Genomic DNA, 13,198 nt, shown 5'->3' with positions numbered 1-13,198 from the left:
TTGTTCCCATTTTCTCTTCCTGATTTTATACATTCTTCAAGACTTGCAGTGTGTTTTGAGGACCACACAGTGATTTAATCTCTCAACCTCCAACACCCACGCCACCCCCACCACGACGCCAACCCTTGTGGAAAATCGAGGCCAAACAATGACACCAGCACAAGTAAACATGACTAGTCTCTAACAAACACCACTCAAAAAATGCTGCGTGCGATAAAAAGGCGCCTTAAAAAACAAACTGTGTGCGAAAAGGGGTAAAGAAAATACAAAAGTTTACAGACAAAAGTGTCTTGTAATTACAGCATATCTTTGGAGTCAGTCTTTTTTTTGTGGTTTCGAAAGGTTGGGCATTGGACAAAGAAGACCTTGAGCTTTTATACAGCCTGAACCAGGCATATCGGCCCGGGGAAGGCTGTGGGGGTGAGGGCCGCAGCAACACTTAATGGAACTGACAGTCAGCAGATACACACCGGCCCCCTTCATCCATATAATCACTCCCTCCTCCTCCTCCTCCAGCCCACCGTACAGCAGGCCCGGGAAAGAAAAAGAACGAGGGGAAGAATAAGGGAGAAAAAAGGGAGAAAAAAAAGCCCTAACCTCTACCCATCTACTGATTACGCACAATACACCCTCACATTCCGGGACAGGAGAGCAGAGTGGGGACTGGGAGGTTGGGGGACGAGAGGAGGAGGCAATATGAATAGAATGAGACCGCTGCCAGAGCCTACTTTTAGATAGCAAGCATGGTTATCAGAGAGAGAGAGGGAGAGAGAGGGGGGGAGGAGAGAGAGAGGGAGAACGAGGCGGAGGCGGAGACAGATACAGAAAAACAAAGAAGTTACTGGCATTGTTTTATCTGGAAGGACATTAAATCAAGAGGCACAGAGGACGAGAGAGAGGGAGGGAGAGAGAGAGAGAGACAGGCAGACCGACCGAGAGAGGAGCCATGGAGAAGAAATCGTCAAAGTGTCCAAAGTCAGGCAGACAAATCAACCTTCAAAACTATCCCATATCACCGCGCACGTGCACGCACACGCACACGCACGCACACACACACACACTGAAAGTCACCCATGGATCATGGTCAGCCAGCTTTGATGAGAGTCTGGGCCCTGGAACGAGTCACTAACGACACAGTGAGTGAGTGCCTATGAGAGAGAGAGAGAGAGAGAGAGAGAGAGAGACCACGAGGAAGACTGAATGTGGCCTTTGATAAACCACTCAAAGACGGATAAAAAGCAGACCTGGAAGTAGCAGACAGAGACAGCCCATTAGACTCTCGATATGAAGTATTGGAGATAGAAGGAGGGAGTGGTTGGTGGTGTGGTGGTGGTGGGGAGGTTGGGTACATATCCATGTCCTTGTGTGCTGTCCGTGACACTGTCTGCTGCGGCCCAGGGGCCCATGGCGAGGACGCAGGGAGGGGCTTTGGGCTTGATGGGCCCCCCCAAGTGTGGGTTGGAAAGGGTTGAGACGATCATCCCCCCCCCCCCCCCCCCGCTCACAGCCAGCCTGCCTGAGCCCCACTAATCAGAGGACTTAGCCGCTGCCCTCTCTACAGGCTCCATACCTTCTAATGAGATCCACCAATTTTGATTCCCCCTCCCCGACTGCCTGCAGGGAGTCACGGACCATGCACGCACACACACACACACACACACACACACACTCACGCATGCATGCACGCATGCACGCATGCACGTTAGCGGTGCAGAGACACTCATTCTTTGGACATAGAGACAATAATCTTTCTTTTCTACCCCACAATGGCCAAAGCCGCTCCCTTGTGATCATGGGGAACCAACGCTACGCAAACACTTCTACACTCGTAACTTAAGTGTCTGACAACAACGAGCTAATGCCGTCTAATGGGCACATGCAGGCCAAGGACACATGCTGTAGCACGCACACATGTACACCTGTACACCCATAGCCAGCCTATAAGCCCATCCAAGGACACACTATGCGCCCACCTTGTTAAGAGGAAGGCGAGGCTGGACCCAGAGATCCATGCTTGCCTCACAGATAACAATTGAATTATTGATCAGCCGACAGATTGTGTTATGAGGAATTCATGGATCCGTGGCTCGCTGCCCAGCTCCCTTAGGCAGTAAGTCAGAGAGAGCATGTGGACTCACTGTCTTGCGCGCGTGTGTGTGTGTGTGTGTGTGTGTGTGTGTGTGTGTGTGTGTGTGTGTGTGTGTGCGTGCGCAAGTGTAGCGTAGGGAGGCTAAGGGGAAGCAGGCAACACTGCTCGAACTCTGGATTATTTCCTGGGTGGCTGGGTGGGGAGTGTGAGTTTGCACTTAGTCAAGACAGGGCAAACAGCGAATCGATCAGGCTGCCTGGGTGAAGGCAGGGCCCTCTCTACCTCGCATTTCGGCATTCACTGTTTGCACAATGAGTGGCTTTCTCATTGGCACACAGCAAAAACCACCGGATTTTAATACCACCCACGGAATCTTTTTTTTTTTTTTGCCTGAGCTGAGCTCTGCGGGAGGTCCAATGCTGCTTACACGACCCTGAAATATGGAGGCCTAGCTTAGCCCGGCTTCCGTCAGCGACATTAGCATGGGCGGCCAGGACCTTTAAGGTGAATGCCTCTAGACAAAGACAGGCCTGTGTTCTTTCATTTGCCTGCGGAAGCTCAGAGCCTACTACTCTAACCCAGAAACCCACTCAACACTTCCTCAGCGGTGATGCACAGCATGACGGATTGGACAGACTCACTGACAGGATGGGTTTCACGGGTGCATCAGTTTTTTCCGAGGCTTGACCTAGTTCACCAGCATCCCCGTGTCCGGAGCCAGGTCAGGCTGTTCCCTGCCGTCACCAGGCCAGGGCTAAATATAAAGAGGTCTCATCATCATCACCACCGGCCGGCCTCCCAAGTACCACTTAACTGACACAGCAAATGTACAGTTATAGCCTGTGAGTCACATGCAGAGCATCCAGAATAAGCTTATTGTAATTTCCCCGGACACTGTGTGGTCAGTGCTGGAGGAGGGTTGTGGTGAGGCTGAGTAAAGCTCAACATAACATCACCCGCTGGCTGCACACATCCATATCAGATATGATCGAATGAAAACACTATATTTGATCATCTCAGAGGGTTTGGTGAGTAGAGCTGGTTTTGTTTACATCTTAGGCGTGGAACAGATGTTCTGCTTTATCACTCTGCTCTGCGGGGAGACGGTTTTGTTTTCCATGTTGGAAGGTGGAGAGACACTATGAAAGACCCAGTGGGACAAAGACATGCATTCTCAAATTTTTCCATTACCCCCAACAGAAGAAACCAACTCCAGATATGACTAATTAAACATTTGCACTCTGAGGAATCGGTGCAATGACATCCTGACTGCAGACAAAAGACGGAAAGGGGAGTGACAGAACAATGGCGCTAAAGTTAAACATCTACTGTAGATAGAGAGAGAGACAGAGACAGAGAGAACAGAGAGGTCCTAATGGTGCTCTGAAGTGGTAGATAAATGGTTACTCTGGCCTGGTTGCTCTTCCACCGAGCACAGGCCGACCAATAGCAAGGCTGTGCCAAGCTGCCAATCTCTTACATTGCCATAAGCTGTTACTGTTGTACACACACTGTTATACACACACTCATTCCATATCAAATTGAAAAAGGATGAGAGGCGACAGAAGAAAAGAAGAAAATCTACTGAAGAGATTTGGCGATATAGGGCTCCACTTTGGCAGTGTGATTGCCGTCAACATTGTAGCGGGGGCATGCAGCCTTTTTTCACAACACACACAATATTAGCCTGCACGGAGGGAACGAAACAAGGTCTTGGTAATAAGGTTCTCCAACCCTGGCACCAGATTTACTCCTGAGCTAATGACTGTAATTAAAGGGCCCAGTGCCACAGAGGGATCAATGACGTGGGATCACCCCAGACAGGACGTAGAATAGACGCAACTCGTACGGGAGGAGGCAACCACACAGCCGAGTTAAAAACTAGGAAGAGAACACATGGGGGTGCCGAGTGGCTGGGTAAGCATGTGTTGCGAGGTCTTGTAAATATTTAAGCATTCTTTCAGCGGCATGTGGTCGGGATTGTGATGTCGGTTCTCCTCTGCCTGTCATTTTGTTTAGTTAAAAACTGGAAAATTCCTGTGTGGAGCAACTATAAACACAGCTCTATGAAAGGGGGAACTGGGGAACACTAGGAAACACTGTGTCCAGGGGACATTAAACAAACTGTGTGAAAAGGGCAAGTTTTCTGCATGAACATCACATGTCTTGACTAGCTATGCACAGGCGGGGGGACCGGGACGAAAGGCATATTTCTTGGCAGATGCCTGCTCTCTGTGAAATGCAGAGACAGGCATTAAACACATCACAGCTTCTTCTTTTTTAAGTTAAGAGGCAAAACCAAAATCTGAGAGGCTTTGAGGAGGCTGCTGCCCAGATGAGTCAGAGAGGAATAATGCGTGTCATCACAGCTCCGTGAATAGGAGTGGGGCTGGGGGGCACCGCACAGACACCCAAGATGCACAGCTATGGTGACACCTCCACAGATCCACATTTCAGCCCTAGGCAGGTTTGAAACACCAGGATTAATATCCACATAGCAGGCTACAGGGACGCCAGCCAAGAAAAGACAAAGAAAAAAAAAGAATAGTAAACTATAGCCAGAGAGGAGGGGGGAAGGAAAATTATCAGAGCAGGAAAACAGAGGTCAAGAGAGAAAGAGGAAGAGAGATATGGAGAAATGGAAGCGGAGAAAGAGGCAGTATTCTATGTTAATGAAGTATAGTAGTAGCATTTGAATAGTACGTGTGTGGGTCATTGATATAGCTTAAGCACAAAACTGTAAATAGATAAACACATGGACGGTGGGTGTTTCCATGCACAACGGTCGGTCGCTCAGGCCTGCTAACTGCTCTTGGCTGCCTAATAGGCATAGCTAAGATTCCGGGCTGTTCACCACTACCACTCCACAGAGGAATGCACAGCAGGCCGTAGATTTCCTCCGCCACAAGCAACTGGTCCTCCCAGACCAGACATTACAAACCCAATGCCAAGGTAAAACCCTGGCCGCTGTTGTGGTGTTTATACTGCACCTTCTAGAGTGATATACCACAGACGCTGCTGACCAAACTTGGCAAATGTGAAGCTCAGTGCCATTTTACCTGGACTGCATTATAACGAAGTCTGAGAAGAATCCTCCATTCAGAGCGCATACAGCCACAGCCACTAGTGCACCGCATCACAGTCTAATGCAACACTAAGCCAGCCTTTCAGTTTACACATGAGAGGCGGCTGATCCGGTGGTGACATTTAACTCGAGGCTCAGACACTTGAAGAATTCCTGTAAGGGTTGTTTTAATAGGTCCCCTTTGGAACACAGGCCACGGAAAGGCCATGATCCCAAGCTCATTTATGAAAGGGGAACACACAAGTATTGCAGCGTACTATTAACGAAGACAAAAACAATTCCACTAGAACAATTGTGATGTGAATTATGATAGCATGACAGCCTGTTCGTGTTTATAATTTCCTCAAACACATTTAAAGAAAGATGTGGGTATAAGGGAAGAAAATGTATGGGTTTGTCTCTCTTTAAATTCTCTGAAATATAACTGAAGTTGTAGTCCAGGGACTATGCACATGCACATGAATACCTTTTCCATTAGGCGAACCAGAGAACCATTCTTGATTAGAAGCAATGGCAGAGAGACAGCCTGTGGTAATTTGCAGGCTATTGCAGCAGTCAATGTTTGCAGGCTATTGCAGCAGTCAATGTTTAGTAATTATGCCTGCAAGGGCTGCCCTAGTGGCTCGGCCAGATAGTGCATGTCCTACTTAATTGCAACATCCTGTCTTCAAATTCATCCAGTGTTTGACCTGTGTCACATGTCTTAGTTTTGCATAATTGGACATATGCGCCTGCTGATATATCTGTGGAAAAAATAAATGCAATGCACATAGATCCTGCCCCCTAGGCCTACATTGAATTTAGATAGTTTACTTTCAGCAAGTAGAGATCTCTGATCAGACATGTCATGCATTCTCCGTCAGTTCTATGTCATTTCTAAAATGTTTCGATTACATGCGTGTAACTGGAGCCACACAAATATATCCCTGAAAACAATAATGTTTTCAAAAGCAAAGTGTACTAATAATGTTCATTTCACCCACCAACTATCTTGGCACTTTATCTCTGTCTGTCTCCTACATCTCGGGTTGGTGTGACCTTGATCTCCAGCTGCTGGTAGTGAGTTGACCCATCTGTCGCTCAATTAAAAATTATCTTGGTGGGTGTAAATTGGTCAGTATGAGGATTAACTGCGAAATTACTCACATGGATAGAAACGAATTGCACCCACACTGGTGCCTCAGCGAGGATTAAATGCCACTCAAAGTGGGAGCGACTCATTTGAGAACAAAAAACTACAGGTGGAGAGATTGGCTCTGCACGTTTTCAATTATAACTCAACTAAGTCAAGGTCTGCTTTCAAAGCCTGAATATCTCAAAGAGAGCAATATATCACCCAGCTGTCATTTCCAACAAAAGCACCATCCATTTGCGCCGAGATGATGCATCAACTCATCTTCATTAGAATGAGAGAAGTGACTATATTCAAGTCTAAAATATCACATGGCACTCTTTTCATTGCAAATCAGAGAGCTGTACTAAAGCCTAGTTCAGAGCAGAGATTTGCAATGAGACAAAACAACGTATACGTCATCGTCGTACGACTGTGTCACAAACACCCCCCCCCCGCCCCAAATAGGACACAATCTACAAGTTCACATGGTTGTGCATCTGCCATTTTAAGTGTGATACAATCGTACGATGGAGCATACATTTAAGAATTGGAATATTTTGGAGATATATTATAATATAATATTTTGCAGCCTTCTGAGTTGATTGAAGTGGGCATGGTACTTCTTTCTCTCTCATGACTTGAAGCAAATGCCATTTTGACCAGCAACATGTACGAGGCCCAATTACCAATGCATAAAACACATTCACTCTTTGGTGGAGGCCAAATTGAGCCTCAAGAACAAACCATCTGACCAAGATATTCGTGCCTGGCTGTAAATCATTGTTATACTTAGTCTAGACTAGTCATTTCTCTGGTGTCCTGGGTGCATCCTGGGTCGGCTGACATACAAAAAGGCAGCTAGCAAGCAGCATTAAAAGGCCTTTGAAAATGCTGTGTGTCTGTCAGCTTGTCAGTTTGGCTGCCACAGGGATGTGGGAGAGAGAGAGAGAGAGAGAGAGAGGCTGTCATGACTATACTGTGAGCTCATCTCATCACAAGCACCCAGTCACCAGCTGAACCACCTAAGGGTTCTTCTTGACAGCAAACACTGCTGTCGTTGCTAATGCCATCTTTTAAGCAGCAATAAAGATCATGTTTTCCTCTGGGCTGACTTTCTTAAATAGTCCCCTCCACCTCACCCTCACTCCACCCCATCATCGACCCCTCGTATCATTACAATTCTCTTCCCTCCCGGCTTAATCGCCTGTTTGAAATATTAGGATGTCTCAGTCCCCACGCATAACATCCTGCCTACAACCGCTCATCCAAGCAATTAAGCCCACTCCAGCTCAACCTAAATCATTTATCTCTTTCAAGGAGCGCATGCACGTTCGTTCACTATACATCAAGTCCTCTGTTCTTCCGAATCGTGTGCGTGGCGTTGAGAATGAGAGGAAGAGTCACGCTCACGCTGCACAATAGCGGTGAGTCGGTGACAAAGTGACAGGCTACGAGTCATTTTCAGAGGAAGCCAGCTACATGGAGTTAAAACGTGATGCCCGACACTTGACACTGCATGGCAGGAGTGGCGTGCTACAGATCAAAGTTGAGGTGGCATTGCACGATGTACTGTATAGCGAGCTTGTAAATCATCTTTGTTTTAGTTTTTTACAATTTGTGTGTAATATTTTGTCTTTGTTGTCTGCTGCTTTTGGAAAGAAAGATTGGAGCATTTAAAAGTGAGTTGTGAGCCCTTGTTCAAATATGCTGCCTTTGCAGTTTGGCTCAGCACTGAAGTTGGAGGATGTGCGTTATCTATGTCTTTCAATGTTTTATTCCCCTCATATATTAGTCTTGTTAAACTGTACAGTTTAATCTGAAGAGACAACCATGTCTAGTCCGATGGGATCCAGAACCGGATCAAACACATTTTGGAATAGTTTCCCGAAAACAGTTTAATAACATTGTCAGAGCTGGTATGTGTGGATCACGTCTGCTATACAAGTACAATACCAGTAGTTCTCAAACTTTTTAATTACAAGAAGGACCACTTTAACTCTGTGAGCGTACCAGTTACTTATTTTTACCGGACGTGACTTTAGCTCTCCCTGCTGAACAGGCGCCCCAACTGACCTGTAGGAGTCGCTTTTGCAGCAACAACAACAAAAACCACAAACCACCTATTAAGCATGGCCCAGCCAAGCCGAATGCACCGAGCAGAGGAGGAATCGAATCTCAGCGGTGGGCAGGAACTTTACCTGTGTACCACCCAAATGCCCATGCATCAAGGTCATTAAAGGGCAAATTTAACCCCTCTGTGTTGGTGTTTGGCTGAAGAACCATTCAAAACTGTAGAACCAGACATGGAAGTCTGGAAATTGGATGATATGATCAATATAGCAGTTTAATCAGCTAAACCATATAGTACCGTGGTCCCCCAAGGAGTCTCGGCACCATCCTTTTTCCCTCTACATCAAATCTTTGCCGAAAATAGCCACTGTTCAAGCTCACTATGTATCTGTGAGCTTGCAGATCTGCTTTTTTAGCCGAATGTTCGCCCATTATGACGAAAAGGGATGCTGCTACAGTTCATTCATGTGGATAATATATGCACTTCTGGTGAACTCTACGCTGGGTACTGCCGAGCAGTGGGATGGTGGTTATAGAGGTATGCTGGGCAAACCGCACACAGCCAGCTGTTGGTGGAGCAAGCGTGAGAATGAATGTGAGCTCACCTCGCAGGCCTGTCATTAGCACATGGGCTCTGTTATCAGCTGTAACTGAGCTCAAGTGCATGGGGGGAAGGTAACACACAGAGCATGAGTGGAGTGAAGTGAAGTGAAGTGGAGTGGAATGGAATGGTGGACAACACATTACTAGTCAGATGGATGTACTGGTCTCTGGCCGATATAGACGTTTGCCCGGGACCCAAACTAGTAACGCTGTTGTGAGATTGTACTATTTTCACTACTTCTTATTATTAAGAAGTAGTGAAAATAGTACAAGCTCACATAAATTCGAAGATGCATGTTTAAGAAGTTCTTAATCTAAATCTTTGAATTTGTTTTATTTTGGGGGAGGGAATTGTAAATCTTTTGAAATAATTAAAAACAATAAATGGGATATTAAATTGGGACCCATAAAAATGGAACGGCGACCCACAAATGTATCCCATTTGGAAACTAGTGCACTAGATGGAATATAGAGATGCGCGTGACAGCGGAACAGCGAAAGGCGGGTGAGGTAATGATTTGGGACGAGGCCTGAAGTTCATGCAGGGTGTCTGAGGGTGTCAGCTGTAAAACCCATGAGGAGCTAAGATCAGGGGCCCAACTCGGCATGACGTCCCTTCATCAAGGGATAATCCCCCGGCACAAAAAGACGAGCCCATTTCCAATCTGAAGAAAATCTCTATTCCCCAGGTTCAGCTGACTAATGCCACGCTGACACGCCCTTCACTCACATCTGCTCATACTTCCCTGGCCTGAAGCCTACAGTATGTGGACTTTGGACAGGAGGTACCAGGTACAAACTGCATCTGAGCTCAAGAGTGCCACACCCAATTTATGACCAATATGTTTACGAGAGTATCATGGCTGGTATAACAACTAACAAATATAGTCTAATAGTCTATATACGCGCGCACACACACATACAAATGGTATAACAACTATACTACAGTTACTATAGTAAGTAGTAATACCGTAGTATGATATTTAGACCACATTTTGTGCCTAGCACAATTTTAATGGGAAAGGGGTTTTGACAATGTAAACCATAAGAATTCAACCTCCAGGCTCCAATTATCCCTAACCATGAATAATTATGATAATGTATGGGTTATTACAGAAGCTTACTGTTTGGCGTGGCTTCTTGATTGGGCCTTGCTCTTTTGTGCTCCCAATGCGTGTCTGTCTATTCAGTTGACTCAGATACCTGATTGAAGGTCACTTGACTGAAACGCTGTTTCTGCAATAAATATTTCTGTAAGATAGATAGACATTCCTGTTCTCTTATTAGAGAAGCTACATAAAACAAATGCACTTGGACAAAAATATTGCAGTGTTTTGTCAGCAAGCTGTGGGAGGGGATTGCTTCTTGTGGATTATGGTCAGACCTCCTGAAATGGAAATGACAGAAGTCAATAATCTGGTAGGAAGTAAACAAAAGGAGACGGGGGGATGGGTTCAAATGCATGTGACCTCGAAAATAAATTGCTGGAAGCCCTCTCTGAAATGCAGTGCTTTATATGAAAATGTAATGGACAGCATGAACTCTGGTCGACTATAGCAAATATGTAAAAACACAACTGGTAGGGTCTCAGACAGTGATAAGTCAATAGACATCATCATGAACTTGATCGTGACTTGACTGCTTATTACCAAGAGAGAAGAAAAGACCCTCCTAGAGTGAGATGCCTGACATGGTTATCTCTTATCGCCTCTGTTCCTGTCGTATTAAGAGAGTTTGAGCTTGCATTAAACCCTTTGGGACCATTGTAGGATTGTGAAACCCCGGCATGTGACCCGAATGGGAAATGCCTGTTCTCCCGTGTCCTGACAAGAGAGCAGCTATGATGAAGAAGTGCAGAATGCTTGTCTTTTTCACCCTTGCAGGGGCACAGAAGAAAACATTTATCACCACTCTCCTCTGCACAGATAAGGTGTCTCTATTTATTCATAGTGTGGGAGATAAACCCTGAATGAAGCATTGTGGGGGCAAGGAAGGGGGGGGAGAGAGAGAGAGAGAGAGAGAGAGAGAGAGAGAGAGACCATGGGGAATGAGTGAGTGAAGCAGATAACTGCTTGGCTTTCAACTGCTTGCGTCTGTCCCTGTGAGCAGATGGCTTCCATTGGAAGCCCAGCCAAGAGTCCGCCGGCTGACCCTCACTCTAACCCTGTACCCAGCAGCCACCAACACCACCACCACCCCACCCCAGCCGCCAGCCATCCGTCCTGCATGCCCACACGTGCCCCCAGCCCCCAGCCTCCCGCGCACTAATCCATTTCCACTACGAGAACGTTTGTATAATGTTATTTAATGGGGATAATCCCCAGGAGACCGGGAGCATCACCATGTCCTGCAGGGCTGCATGTAGGAGGACGGGAGATGTCAAGGCCACGAATAAAAGGGCGATTTAGAGGGACAACAAGGCAGTACAGTTATCTCCTGAGTGCTGCGCCAGGGACAGAGAGACACAGACTGACAGTAAGGCTCAGGAGACTCAACCCGGGACATGAATGGAGTTTCTGTTTCAGTGTTCCCCACAAAGGAGATGAAAAAGACACAAACAGTGACAGACAGACACACACACACACACACACACACACACACACACACAGGAGAGATGCAGTGTTCACTACTACTTACACACTCAGATGTTATGTAAAAAGCCTCTATTGGAGGTTAGGAAAGCAGAACATGACCATGCCTCTTTCATTGTGAGTTGAATGAAGAACTGCGTCTGCTACTACTATGCATGCTTGTTGTGTTGTGAAGGGACTTCCCCCCCACACAGTAGCCTACACAGCTGTTTAGAAACAGGCTTTCTCTTTCTCACACTGGAAATTACTACAAAGATGAATTGAGCTTAAGGTGTTCTTCTTAATTGAATGATGTGTTACAGTATGTGTATGAATGGATACCACCTTCAAATAGCTGCCTGTAAGACTCTTAGTCACAAGTGTTTTATTATTTTTGTTCTGAGACTGTCTGCGCCTAATGATTATGTCACATACATCCGGAATTATAGCTACCCTATCCTATGTGATTAGGACAAGATAGTTTCATTTTTCGCATAAGCTCTATATTGTTTAAATGCTCCGAGGAGACAGACATAGGCTAATACGTATCACAATTTACAAAGCAATGCTCGTGCCATCATGCCATGAGTGTTTTATAATCATTTGGAAATTGGAATGGTATGCCTACAGACTGGGAATGGTATGCGTATATGTTCTTCTATCTCAAATTGAATAAGGTCTGCGGGCGGTTGTACATTAAGCACGAACAGCGAGCGTCGTATTGTTTTGTGCATCAAAATGAAACTTTCATGATTTACATGTGTTTTTAGAATACATGCTGCTGCTGTCGCGAAACAGCTCAAATCAGATGTCAGTGTCTCCTCTCTGGCTCTCTCCTCCCTCCCCAAGGGGAGACAGAGAGAGAGAGAGAGGTCACTCCCCGGCGGGTCCCGGTCCGTAACGTAACTCACCTTGGAGGAAAGAGGTGAACAGTAGTTGTACAGACGCGAACGCTCCCAGCTTCCGAGTCGTCCTGTTATGAAATAGAGCATGAGTCCATAAACAAGTTCACATGATGTTACGCTCCTCGCGTCCTCTGATGGTCGGGCAGGGAAGGCAATAAGGCACTAATTCCGTGGAAAGCAAGCGGCTGTCTGGTGGTGAAGCGGAGCAGAGACAGTCAGACACACATACGGGGAGCAACTCAACAAAAGAGTGTCGGAAATCTCGGACTTTGTTTCTCCAATCTCCTCCTGAGTCCTCCACGCCCAGGTAGCGAGTCACATGACGGTTCCAGGTGTGTGCGTGTGTGTATGTGCGCGCGTGTGTGCGTGCGTGTGCGCGCGCGCGTGTCTTCCAACGCCGTGCGAGCAGCGACACACCTGTACGATCAACGCATTCGCCTCCCGATAGACATTTGAAGCAGCCTGGAAAAGAGGAAGGAATGGAAATGCGCGCTGGAGGCGCAACGGCGGCGCGACGGAGAACGGAATGGAATGGAAATTATTCTCCTCCCACCGGCTCACTACTCCAGTGGGTGGACGCAATAGACCGCCCACCCAACGGCCGTGTGGTCGCTGGCGCTGGCGGTGACAACAAACATGAAGGAAGAAATGAGAACGGGAGCAAGTTGTGTCCGTCTGGCCAGTATATCCACCCAGTGCCCACCAGGCCACCATGGCACCGTCCACCACCGCACGGCGCACACTGTATAGACACAGGGGAAA

At 46.8% G+C, this 13,198-nt stretch overlaps 1 protein-coding gene across 1 annotated transcript in view; it reads right to left on the bottom strand.

Moving 5' to 3' along the window:
• The window catches only part of plxnb2b (plexin b2b), a 204,363-nt gene extending 191,421 nt beyond the window's left edge, over nt 1-12,942 (bottom strand). Inside the window, exon 1 of the mRNA XM_080761560.1 lies at nt 12,443-12,942. The gene's annotated coding sequence lies outside the window, so the exon portion shown is untranslated. The remainder of the gene's footprint in view (nt 1-12,442) is intronic.
• Nucleotides 12,943-13,198: the final 256 nt, after the last annotated feature.

The sequence above is a fragment of the Protomyctophum bolini genome (assembly GCF_963924005.1).
Source record: "Protomyctophum bolini genome assembly, chromosome: 4".
Lineage (NCBI taxonomy): Eukaryota > Metazoa > Chordata > Actinopteri > Myctophiformes > Myctophidae > Protomyctophum > Protomyctophum bolini.
This window is presented reverse-complemented; position numbering and strand designations above follow the sequence as displayed.